Below are 12,105 nucleotides of genomic sequence, written 5' to 3'. Positions count from 1 at the left end.
CACCCCATGTCACTTCCTTTTAAAGCGGCGACCGCGCCGTTTCGGGGAGGGCAGGGGCGCGCCAGCCGGCCGGGCGGTGAGTCACCCCCGGCCCCGCGGAGGAGCGCGCGTGGCTCCAGCCGGCCGAGCGTTTGCAGCCTCGGCCGCCGAACCGCGGAATCCGAGACGAAGCCCGCCCCGCGGCCTCTCCGCTCCCGCGGCGTCTCCCAAATCCTGTTGCATCCCAGGCCCCAGGGGCCCCTCCGAGCCGCGCGCTCGCAGACGCCTGCCCGCCCGCCTGCCTGCGCTCGCAAGCTGCCTCCCGTTTATGCAGCGGGGACGCGGTCGATTTGTCGCGTAAAATACCCTCAACTTTAAAATGCCCCCCACCCCTCACCTCTCGGGCGCGGCGCTGGCAGGAGGTTGCATTCCACCGTGCAGAGCCGCTAGGCGCCTCCCGCAGCGGACCCCGGAGAACTCGGGGCTCTGCGGTGCTGAGAACTGCGGGCCAGCGGCCTGGCGGCGGGCGCACTTTCTCCCCGCGAAGCGGCTGCCAGGTCGGTTCCCGCGCACACGCGCGCGTGCACAGGCACCGAGTAACACACAACACGTGCCAGGGGTCCGGGCTGTGTCACAAAACGGTGTCTTCACAACTTCAAAACCCCAAGAGGGCCAGGTCTCTAACATTCCTTGAAAAAAGATCATTTCACTCTCCAAAGAGTCGAGATGTATTTTTAAAACATTTTTAAGTTTTCAATTACAGTTAATATGAAATACATTAGTTCCAGGGTATAATAAAGTTCCAGGGTATAATACCCTGGAATTAGTTCCAGGGTATTATATAACTTACGAAGTGATCACCCCCAAAAGGCTGAGCACCCATCTGGCACTGTACACAGTACGGCAATACTTATTACATTACTTATTACACAGTACTTATTACAGTAGTATTGATACAGGGTGCAGCCAAAGGGGGCCCCCAAAAAAAAGATTTGGAATGGTGTCCAGAATTCAAAGTGTATGGGAATAATGGAGAGACATATAAGATGTCCTCACCCCACCCCCACAGGTGTGAGTTGGGGGGGAAGGGACAGTTTTGTACAGCCACAGCCTTTGCAGCTAATCCATGGCATTGTCTTTTAACATATCTATAGCCTCTGGCGGTCACTTGGATATGTTAAATGGCTGTGGCCAGGCTTGGAGCTAGGGGGATGAAGTCACTTCCCCCCAAGATGTAACTGGGGGCAGGTCCCCCCAAGTTACAGCGCCTGCGTAGGGGCTTGGAGAAGATTGGCTCGAGGACATGGGATGATTACTGCCCAGACTAACGATGGCAGCCCAGTAAACTTGTATTAATACAGAATACTGGCAGGTGTAACTGATCTTGGGAGGAGTCGGAAATAGGGGTACAGAGGAAGGTGGGTGCTAGGATTTAAAAGCCAGGCACGGCAGCCATTGGGAGAGAGAGCCACGCGGTTTCAGCAGAGTGAGGACCCCCTGTTGGTGGGGTGAAAGAGGGAGCCACGTGGTTTTGGCGGAGTGTGGACCCCCTCTTTCCCAGGTGAAAGGGAAAAACCACGCAGCTTGGCCAGAATGGAGATCCCTGCAGCCAGGTGAAGAAGACAGCCACATGCTTTTGGTGGAGTGCGGACTCCTGCAGCTTTGGTAGAAGAGGCCCACGCGGCTTTGGGGTGCCCCCTTTGGCTGCGGGGCCTGAAAAGCAAGAGAGACTTTAACTGGAACTGGGTACAAAGGACTCTTGCCAGTGGACCATGAGAGGGTACCACAGTACTTTGGATTAACTCGAGATCCTGCCTGCACAGTGACACAGCTGACGGTGCCAGCGGCCTGCAACACAGACGTGTGCTCTTTTCCTGATTTACGGTACCCGGAGTTGGGACAAGAGGGAAGGGAGCGCTGTGTGGGTGTAGGTGTACAACCTAAAGGACTTTGATATTTTAGTGGTGGCATTAGGCCTGAATAGCATTAAATAAACATTTTGTTTCCTTTTCACAAATCTCTGGCATTAAGAGATGTGTTTCCAATTGGAGGCGGACAGAAGGGCCCAGTAGATTTTAGTATTTTGGTTTTTGGGAGGGGCCCCTGTTGTACAGCCGTTTTGGGCATCCCTAGGTGGGCCAAATATTGTATTGCCCCTCCCTTGGACCACCTGTTGTTCGGTAACAGTATTGATCATGTTCTTCACGTTGGACCTTACACCCTTTAACTGTTGTTATAGTACAGACGTGCGCCCATCAGGATGCGACTGTTAGAACCAGAGTCACAAATAACATGTGAGTGTTTGCCTGTGTCTTTTCTGGTCACCTTTGTGCTTCAGGTGTTCACAATTTACGGGAGAAAATTAAATGCTCAAAGATAATGGGGATACATTGCAGAATTGCCCACGAGTGTTAAAAACAAAACAGAAGCAACCCAACCAACCAACCGGCGAGCCCTGAGAACAGAGAGGGTGGAGAGAGGGGCTTCGGTTATGATGGGAGCAGAGGCGTTCAGAACTCCCGGAACAGGGTCTGGGGATGAGGACCGGGGATTTCTGAGGCAGAAGAAGAGGGTCCGCACAGAAGCCTGGTAGGGTTGTGGGTTACTTTAACATCCGCGTGAGCAGTTTGACAGAAACGCTCGTCACAGGTGGTCCCGGAGCAAAGGGGTTTGTCGCGCCCGGTGCAGTTTTGAGTCCTCTCACAGAAAATTTCAAATTATGTTTTAGAATTCACTTGTTCCTCCCACTGTGGGAACTTGCCAAGGTTTTCTCATACCACTCAATCGAGTCAGACTGATTATTCTTCGTATTTGAATGTTGAATGAAAATTTGTTTCAAAATCTACAAGTTGCATACATTTGTGCTACATTTATTACAACCACAGCCAATGATTTCAGTAGAAACAATTGAAATTAAAATTGCTGACACCTGCAAGTCTTACTCAGAACTCAGTACTTCAGGGTCTTCATTCCATTGTAATTGTAATGATCAGTCTGCCTGTTGTACATCAGGGTCTTCATTCCATTGTGATTGTAATGATCAGTCTGCCTGTTACTGCTACAGTGGTACATCAGGGTCTTCATTCCATTTTGATTGTAATGATCAGTCTGCCTGTTATTGCTACAGTGGCACTTCAGGGTCTTCATTCCATTGTGATTGTAATGATCAGTCTGCCTGTTACTGCTACAATGGCACTTTAGGGTCTTCATTTCATCATGATTGTAAATATCAGTCTGTCTGTTACTGCTACAGTGGCACGTGGCCTGTTCAGACGATGTTGCTCACAGTCTCTGCTATCCCAGGATGGTGCTGAGACATCTGGGAGAAAAAGTGAGTCCTTCTAAACATTTAAAGTGCAAGTACAGCATTCATGGATTACGTTCTATGGGCTTTGGAGCAGCATTTAGTGTCTAACTTAAGTTTAGCTATCCTTCGTTCGCTGTTTCTGTTCAAGCAAGGAATTGTGGCAATTTCAGCATCACAGTCTGACAGTTCAGTTCGACAACTACCTGAGAGTCTGTGCTAGTTGCTGAAGACAAAGAAACAGGAATCTGACAGGAACATGGCCCCAGGTGCTCAAAGTCTTAGGAGGGAGGCAGGTAAATGGTTGAGGTGTCCCCTAAAGGAGGTAATCGCTGCAGTCCATGCAAAGTTCAGAGATGGCCAGAAGAATGGGCGGGGGAGGGGGGGCGGCGTATGCCTACGTGGCTTCTTATCTCACAGCAGGGGTGAGAGTGAGCCGGGCCTTCAGGGTGAGACGCAAGGGAGGGGTGCGGCTAACTGCAGGGATTCGAAAGGAGACTAGAGGCCTGCACTGGCAACCGAAAAACGGATACACAAAAAGCCAATTAACTGGCAACAAAAAAGATGCAGCCTCATAAAAACACAGGAGAAAGGTGGAGCCTATCCCCTCGTCAAACACTCGAAAACTGGAGCACACCGCGTAGAGAGGACACTCTGCAGTGGTCACCTCCTCGCTTGCTGCAGGCAGTGAGTCGGACACAGTAGGAATTGTGTCTGCTTCAAGGAGACAAAGAGCAAAGTGTAAACCATGAAGTCAATTGGATATTTGGGCTCTGTGATAATCTTACAGTTAATTGTTGTATATTTCAACCAACTCTCATGGAGCCTTTAAAATGTGCTGTTTGTGTGTTTTAACTACCAGCAAGCTCCTGTGGACACGGTGTTCATGCTGAGGTCTTCTTACGTCCACCCTGGCGGCTCCAGAGTCCCTGGCGAGGGGAGAGCGGAGGGCTGGGCCAGGGTCCTCCTCGGCCAACGACACCCGTGCCCAGAACCTGGGTGTGCAGGTGCGCCATCTCTGGGCCAGCTTCCAGTGTGTCTCGGTTTTGTTTGATGCTTCGTTGAAACACTGTTCTCAGCAGTCACTCGCCTCCTTTCTCTTCTGGATTATCATCAAGGTCACTTCAGCCTGGCAGGGGTGACCCTGGGAAGTCATTCACAACCTCCTCCCACAAGCAGGCGTTGAGCGACTGGATGCAATTTAATACAGAGGCGAGTCTACCACAAGAGGAAGAACAAAATTCAAATCAATTAATGCCCGACTGGTGGGCAGCATCTTAGAAAGTTACCAGCTTCACCATCTGACCTTAAGAGATAAAGTAACATGAGCCCTGGCTGGTGTGGCTCGGTGGATTGAGCGCTGACCTGTGGACCGAAAGGTCGCCGGTTTGATTCCCCATCAGGGCATGTGCCTGGGTTGTGGGCCAGGTCCTCCTCTCCTCTGCCAGCTTGGGACTGGGGGAGGCAGCTGATCAATATTTCTCTCATACATCAATGTCTCCTTCCCTCTTTTCCCGCCTCCTTTCCTGGCTCTGAAAATAAATAAATTCTTTAAAAAGAGAGAGAACATAGAAGAAGACTTGACACTGATCACTCGCACTCCCATAAGCAGGCAAAAGCCCACCATGCTGAGGGGCATTTAATCTGGGTGATTTTCGACCACCCGCATTTTATATTACGGTGTGACTTAAAAAACAAACAAACCCTGAAAAGCATGAATTACTTTTGTAAACAGAAGAGTGAGGTGTTTTTTAAAATAAAGATTTGTTATCCAGTGGTGCCTTCGTGGGCAGTCAAAGGAAGTGTGTGCATCTAGGGACTCAGAACCTGCTCAGGCAACCGCGCCTCGGAGGCCCTTCCGCGCAGGACAGTCTGGGAAGCACTCGGTTCAGGCCCCGCCTCTCACTTTCCAGGCCCCGCCTCTCACTTTCCAGGCCCCGCCTCTCACTTTCCAGGCGGTGTTTCAGAGCCTGGGAGGCGGTGTCTGCTGGCCCCTGTCCCAGGGCAAACAGGACAGGGCTGAGGCCAAGTCTCCGTTTCCAAGATTCCTGCCTCCCAGTTCTTCCCGCTGGGTTCCCCGGGCCTGCCAATGGAAAGCTGGTCTGAGAGAAAAATCGACTGGCACTAAGATGTTAAAAAGGAGATCTCTACTCAAACTCCTGCCCGTCATTCTAAGTGTCATTATTAAAAGTTCATGTACACTCGTGCATTTGAGTTTACACATAGTCAGTTTCACCTGAAGAAAATTAATCTTGGAATTTGGCAACAATGAGACCAAAGTTGGCGAGAAGCATATGACGTCTTTTCTCCATGATCCCTCCTTTCATCAGGGTTTCTAGCCAAAACCAAGTCCAGTTCAATAGTGAAACTCAGCTTCATGATTGATTTGGAAGGCGTGGCAGAGTCTTGATTCCTCGGTAGGTTTCTGGATGTCAGCTCCTCCGGACATGGAACTCGCGAGGTGGCTGAGACGTTTCAATGAAGCAGGACCTCAGAGCAGGACCATTCTCTCCCCTCCTGACCTCAGCGGCCACAGGACCGGCCACTTTCTGGACTCCACTTCCACTTGGCAGCCCTGCCCCAGACGTCACGCCCATTTACCCAGCGACTGGTGAATGTCTTCGTGGAGAGAGGCAATGGCATCTCAGATGGCACGGGACCAAACGCCGGCCTTTGGGCTCCGGCTCTGCCAGCACCCTGACATCTTCTCCCACGAACTTCCGGTTTCCTGTTTCGGTGAATGATGACCTCAACATTTTCCCTGGTTCTTCCGTGCCTCCTGCACACTATTAATTTTCTTCTCAAAAATCCTCTCATGCCATTTGGGGGTAGGGGGAGGAGAGAGGGAGAGAAACATCAATGTGTGGTTGCTTCTCACGCGCCCCCCCCCCCGGGAAACTGGCCCCCAATCCAGGCATGTGTCCTGCCTGGGAATCAAACTGGTGACCCTTTGGTTGGCAGGCGGGAGATCAATCCACTGAGCCACACCAGCCAGGGCTAAATGTCTTCCATTGTTTTTGTTCAGCTAAAAAGAAAAGGCCAGCGAGAGGGTCTGATTCAGGCCGAAGCCCAAATAACATTCGGGTTAGAGACAAAGGCAGGGGCGCTGGTGAGAGAGGGGAGGGGAACAGGTCTCTCCATAGAAGGAGGCTTCCTGCTGCAGCAGATACCGTAACATAGTGACCCCAACTCTGAACAATGTTTCCAGCTTTCAGTCTGTTGGTCATAATGTCGGCTTTCTTGTTATCTTTGCAACAGTTCTCGGGGACACAATGTTGCTTTAGGCCCGTCCAAAGGTTATTTTGCCCTTTAAACATTCCAAAGGACTGCGGGTAAGACGTGCAAGGCGGTTCCTCTGGGTGGCCTCTCTGACTCCATTTTAAACTGGTTCTGTTCTTTGTTTTTGTTTTAGCATTTCCAGTGTGCTGACGGTAGAGTTCGGATTTTTGGAGAAAAACTGACAGGGGTCAGGACCCTGGCCGAGGAGGCCAGTGCTGCTGCAGGTGGGGGTGGCCTTTCCCCAGGGGGAACGTGCCCCGTCCTCTGCCCCACGTACAGACGGGGGGGGGGGCAAAGAAGAGAGTGAGGAAGACCGAAGCACTCCCTTCTCCCCTCCACCTGAGTCCCACACACAGGGCATCTCTGTCCGGGGCATGTGAGCCTTCCTCTGAGTTACGGCTGAGGAACACAGGTGTGCCAGCCAGACACTCTCCGAGGACCTGGGTGGCCCAGGGCAGCGGACGTTGCCAGGAACTAGAGGCAGGCCTGGGGCAGCTGGCTGAGCAGGGACCTTTGCCAGAGGCACAGTCCCCCAGCAGGTGACTGGTGATGCACCAAGTGGAGAGAGAGCAACATGCCCCACAGTGCAGAGGTGGAGGCGTGCATCTGACCCTGAGAATCTGTGGGGCTCCGCCTGGCGTCACCTTGCACCCAGCTTGGCAGCATTGGCCCCCGAGGCGCCTGTGAGCCCCACAGCCCCCACGGCGCTGTGGCAGGCCATCACCTGCAGAAGCACAGAAACTGGCTACACCTGGCCCCTGAGCTGGTCACCACTGTCTCTCTTCTTGGTAGCCGTGACCATGCCCCAACCCAATAGGTTCTTCCAGCCTCTCCATGGACCGGGGCCCTTTGGGAGCTTTTCTCTAGCTGCTTGGCTACCAAGACCTGCCTTGCTTGGCGTTCTCCAAACCCTGCTCCCAAGTTTGATCTGTGGAGCGGGGAGCATGTTGCCTTGGCTCTGTCACTCATTTGTGTCCCCCACTGTCTGCACCTGGGCACCGGCTGCGTGAGCTCTGGCAGACAGGAGCACACGAGTCCTTGGGACACACTGAGCGACACCCACACTTGGCAGTCCCAGAGCCCGAGGGGGACGGGCAGGCGAGGGCTGGTGCTCACTCCCTCACCTGCGAGGTCCCCCCACCCGGAAAGGCACTGCCTGTGGGTGAGTCTGAGCCCGTCTTTCTCCACCTGGTGTTCAGTCACATTTCCTCCGGATCCACCTCCAGGCTTTGCATGGCCGGGGTGCAGGAGCCGGCTGTTCTGGCCACGCTACTGTGTGGAGCTGGCCAACAGGGGGCGGCGGGGCAGTCCCCACAGGCGTTTTCAGTCAGTTCCCAGCTGAAAGCAGGAGGAGGAGCCGGGTTGTTTGTTTCTAAGAGCACCCCCCCCCCCAGTGGATGTCTTACCAATCGTAACCGTGGGAAGTAACTGTGACGGTGGGGAATGGAAACCCGCGCCCCACCATTCCTTCCACATCGTGTCCGTGAGTGCGGACTGAGTAACGTGTGTGTGTGTGAGTCCTAGGAACTGCCTTCAGCAGATACAGACTCTGACCTTCCGGCATCGCAACTCCAGGAGGTCTGGGGACCTCCATCCAGGGAGCCAGGGTGACGTGAAGCTGGGGGGACGCAAAGCCAGGACGAGGCGCAGCGGAGCGTCGCCTGCCTGACCAGTGTGGGCTGTGCTCCTGGGCACGTACAGAGCTTTTCAAAGCCCCCCCCCCCCCATCTCTCTGTTCTGTTCTCATCCCTCCTTATGCAAACCTCTGCCTCTGCCGAGAGGGGGAGACGGGCTTGGAGACACGCGTCCCTCACCTCCCAGGTGGCCGGCACCTGAAAACAAGCCCCTTCCCACCAGCACGTCCTCCCGAGCACTGGCTGTCGTCACGGCAGGACCTGCTTTTGGTCACAGCCTCACAGTCTGGCTAAATTGTGAAACAAACATTTTCAAGCCAGTTGTACACAGGGCGGGGCAAAAGTGGGCTTACAGTGGTGAGTACGAAAAACCCAGAGCTTATTCTCGTGTTGTTATTCGCTGTATTTTTCCTGTGTAAACAACTGTACATCTGCATTGTCCCACCTGCAGTGAGGCCTCGAGGAGGAAAGGGCTTCAGAGGTTTGACTTGGGAAGAAAACATGTCCTTCCCGCCCCCGCCCCACCCCAGCCCCACCCCTTCTCTCCTCTCTGGGCGGACTCCGCACCGTCTGGGCGGGTCCACAGAACATCCTCAGAACAGCCGCGCCCTGGAGTGGAGGAACGGCCCCTGGAACCACTCATAAGACGATGAAGAGACCAAGTACTGAAGAGGAAGAAAGACCCCCCCCCCGTGTTTGCAGAGACATTTTTGGATAAATAAAACTCGAAAGGCACCTACAGGTAATCTGTTAGAATCAGAAAGTGAGTTTTCAAGGCCAGTGTCAGTGGTGCCTGCAGAACACATGACAGGCTGCAGTTTCCCAAGGTGCCTGTGGCAGCCCCTGCTGTCCCCATGCTCTTTGCAGTGTGACTCGCCACTCCCCGTCCAGAAATGAGGTCCCCTCCCCCTCCCTCGAATCCAGGTGGCCTGGGACTCAACTGTAACCCACAGAATGCGGTTCCAACGCTCTGCCAGAAAAGGCTGAGCAGGGTCCCCCCAGGTCACCGAAAACGTGGGGTCCGGGCCCGGTCCCCGTCAGTGGTCTCCCTCCTGGAGCCCAGCCGCTAAGCTGTGAGATGCCCACACCCCTCAGTGGTCACAGGAAGGGCTCTGGGACCGGTCCCAGGGGAGGCCCACCTGGAGTCAGTGCCGACTGTGCCCAACAGGTGGGCAAAGAAGCTTCCAGAAGATGGTTCTCCCAGCCGCTCCTGGCGCCCACTGTGTGGCCTTCACAGCCGCCAGGACAGCTGCAGCAGCAGGAGTTACGCCCACAGAGCCTGTCCTGCCTGCTTCTCCCCTGATGCTAGAAACGCCACGAAATGCTGTTGTTTCACAACAGGGGTTTGGATGATCCAAACGTGCCCAAGAATGAATGTAACAAGTAAAAGAGTTACAACAGCATAAGAACTCAACTACCTAAGAATCATTTGCATAAAAGGAGTGGAAACCTTTACACGAGAAACCACAAAGCTCCATTAAGAGAGATTACGGGAGGCAAATAAGTGGGGGAATTTGCCGTAGACACAAATTCAAATATTTACATCAAGACGCACATTTCCCGGAAGCCGGTCTGTAGTTTCGGCGAATTCGGATGTTCCAGCCGGTCCTCACACTGAAGGGGAAGCCAGAGCCAGGCAGACTGAGGAGGGAGGGCCGACCCCCCAGACCCAGGGGCTGCGGGCGTGTCTTGTGGAGCCGCATTGATGAAGGCCATTGGAGAATAGAAAACAAGCAGAACGGAAGGCGCAGGGATAGATCGGTGTGTTGCCAGCATTCGGTTTATGGTGGAGCCGGAGCTACAAGGCAGTGGGAGACGGACAGTCAGGGAAAAAAATCCCCCCAAACCCTGGAATAGTGCTGAGTCCATTGGAGAGCCACATGCAAAAAATAAAACTAGATTCCTTCCTGACGCTGCACACGAAGTCAGTCCCAGGTGCGCTGAGGATTTAAATGCACAAGAGAAAACAGGGAGGCCTTGGTTGTTGGAGACAAAACAGAAAACCACCTCCCAGGCTTCGGAGCAGAGAGCTTTTTCTTCAACAGGGTTTTCCGAGCATGAGCTGGAAGGGGAAAGGCCGAGAATCGGGCCATCCCGAAATGAAGAAGCCCTGTGCATCACAGGAGAGCAATGAAGAGAGTTCAAGGGGGAGCTGCGGAGTGTGAGGAGACATTTGTCCCATCAGTGGTGGGCAAAGAGCCCTTGTGCTTCAAGTCAGGATGAAAACGTCAGGCCCACCAGGAGGTGTGCGCCTCGACCCGAGGAGAACCGCTGGGGCTGGGCCACGGGGCCCCCTGGCTGAGCAAAGGGTCCACCTGTGAGCAGAGTGGGTACTGGGGGTGAAGACCAGCTTTTGACATGCTGAGAGCGAGACCCACTGACTGTCCCTCCCTCAATGGGGCCAATGGGGGTGGGCAGCAGCACTCAGAAGTTCAAGGGAGGGAGCTCTCGGCTGGAGAGGGAACTTTCGGGAGGAGTCAGCCTTGGGAGCCGGTGAAACTGGAGGAGACCGGCTTGGGGCTGGCCTGTGACCCGGAAGCCTAGTTAAATGTGAATTCAGATAAGGGGTGAAGTGCGGCATAAGCAGGGTTCGGTCTGTACTTGCCAGCCACGTAAATACTTGGCACCATGCGGTATTCGGGACATAGTTACACGACCAAATGACGAGCTGTTCATCGAAAGCTCACGTTTAGCTGGCGTTCTGTATGCTTATTTGCTGGACTGACAGTGAGTGCTGTGTGGGGGGCAGGGGTGGGGTGAAGGGGTCTGAGGACTGGGCCTGGCGGCAGCAAGAGGAAGTGGGACGAGGGGAGGACCAGCCGGAGGAAGGCAGGAGGCGCCAGGGGCCGAAGAGAACAGCTGGGGTCCTGGGGCCTGGTGTGGAAGGGGTGTGGTGTGGGGAGCGAAGTGCCAAGAGCAAGGCAAGCAAGCGTGGCGCGGGGGGAGGCTGCGGTGACCCGACAGGGAGGTGGCCTCTGCGAGTGAGAGCCTCCTTGTACAATGTGGACTGTGACCTGGTGTCGATAGCCTGGTGCTGCTGCCACACCTGGGGCCTGAAAGGCAGCCGATGGCTCCCAGATGGAAGCCACGGACGACTTTGACCTCTGTGCTGAGGGAGGCTCCTGCTCCCCGAAGATGCCCTTGCAAGTTCACCGGGGAACCCCCTCCACCGGGAAAATGCAGAGTGGAGATGGGTGGACAGCGACAGGTACCAAGGGAAACAGGGAGGCTGACTGATGAGGGGGTGGGAGAGTGGAAGGGCCGCCGGAACCGCGGACCTCGATTCGGAGAACCGGGAGGTGGCGGCGGTTACCCCTCCCTCCACAGCACGCTCAGCCGCATCCGGAAGCTCAGATGTCAAACGCATTTCCTTTGTTTCTCCTGGAAAGTAAAAGCAGGCGGGTACCACTAGAATCCCTTAATTCTTTTAAAATGTGGTAGTTACCATTAAGTCCCTTAATGTGAGAAAATGCAACATTCTCTCCTCACCTGGACTCAGCGAGGTGCAGGCCTGGCGTCCTGCCCCCGGAGCCGGCCTTGTTTCTCAGAGCTCAAACACGAAACGAATGAGCCACAGCCAACATTCAGCGCCGAGCTGGCCCTTCACCACACTCAGGTCTAAAAGTGACACTGTGGGAGGAGAGGGGACCGTCACAGGGCGTGCCGGAGCCCCAGACGTAAGGCTTCCCCTCGCCTTGAGCACCACGCAGGACGGCCACTCGGGAGCGGGTGCTGGCTCCCCTTTCAGACCACAGGGCCGTCTTTGCTCCCAATAATCGCCGTCAGGGCCCACAGCTTGGCCAGACTTGTGTGTCAGAGAAGGACCTGGGACGAACGGCTAGGCATGGCTGCGAATTGTTAGGGGTATTCTGCTTGCCTTTTCATGAAAAAGAAAAAAATCCTTCTCAC

General features: G+C 54.4%; 1 protein-coding gene across 2 annotated transcripts in view; it reads right to left on the bottom strand.

Annotated features, from left to right (window-relative positions):
- AGPAT4 (1-acylglycerol-3-phosphate O-acyltransferase 4) overlaps positions 1 to 487 on the bottom strand; it is a 90,605-nt gene extending 90,118 nt beyond the window's left edge. For both annotated transcript variants that reach the window (XM_037126054.2, XM_037126053.2), the window contains exon 1: positions 377 to 487. The gene's annotated coding sequence lies outside the window, so the exon portion shown is untranslated. The remainder of the gene's footprint in view (positions 1 to 376) is intronic.
- Positions 488 to 12,105: the final 11,618 nt, after the last annotated feature.

The sequence above is a fragment of the Artibeus jamaicensis genome, unplaced genomic scaffold, assembly GCF_021234435.1.
Source record: "Artibeus jamaicensis isolate MK-2021 breed Jamaican fruit bat unplaced genomic scaffold, CSHL_Jam_final contig_497, whole genome shotgun sequence".
NCBI lineage: Eukaryota > Metazoa > Chordata > Mammalia > Chiroptera > Phyllostomidae > Artibeus > Artibeus jamaicensis.
The sequence above is the reverse complement of the archived record's forward strand: the minus strand, read 5'-3'. Positions and strand labels throughout refer to the sequence as shown.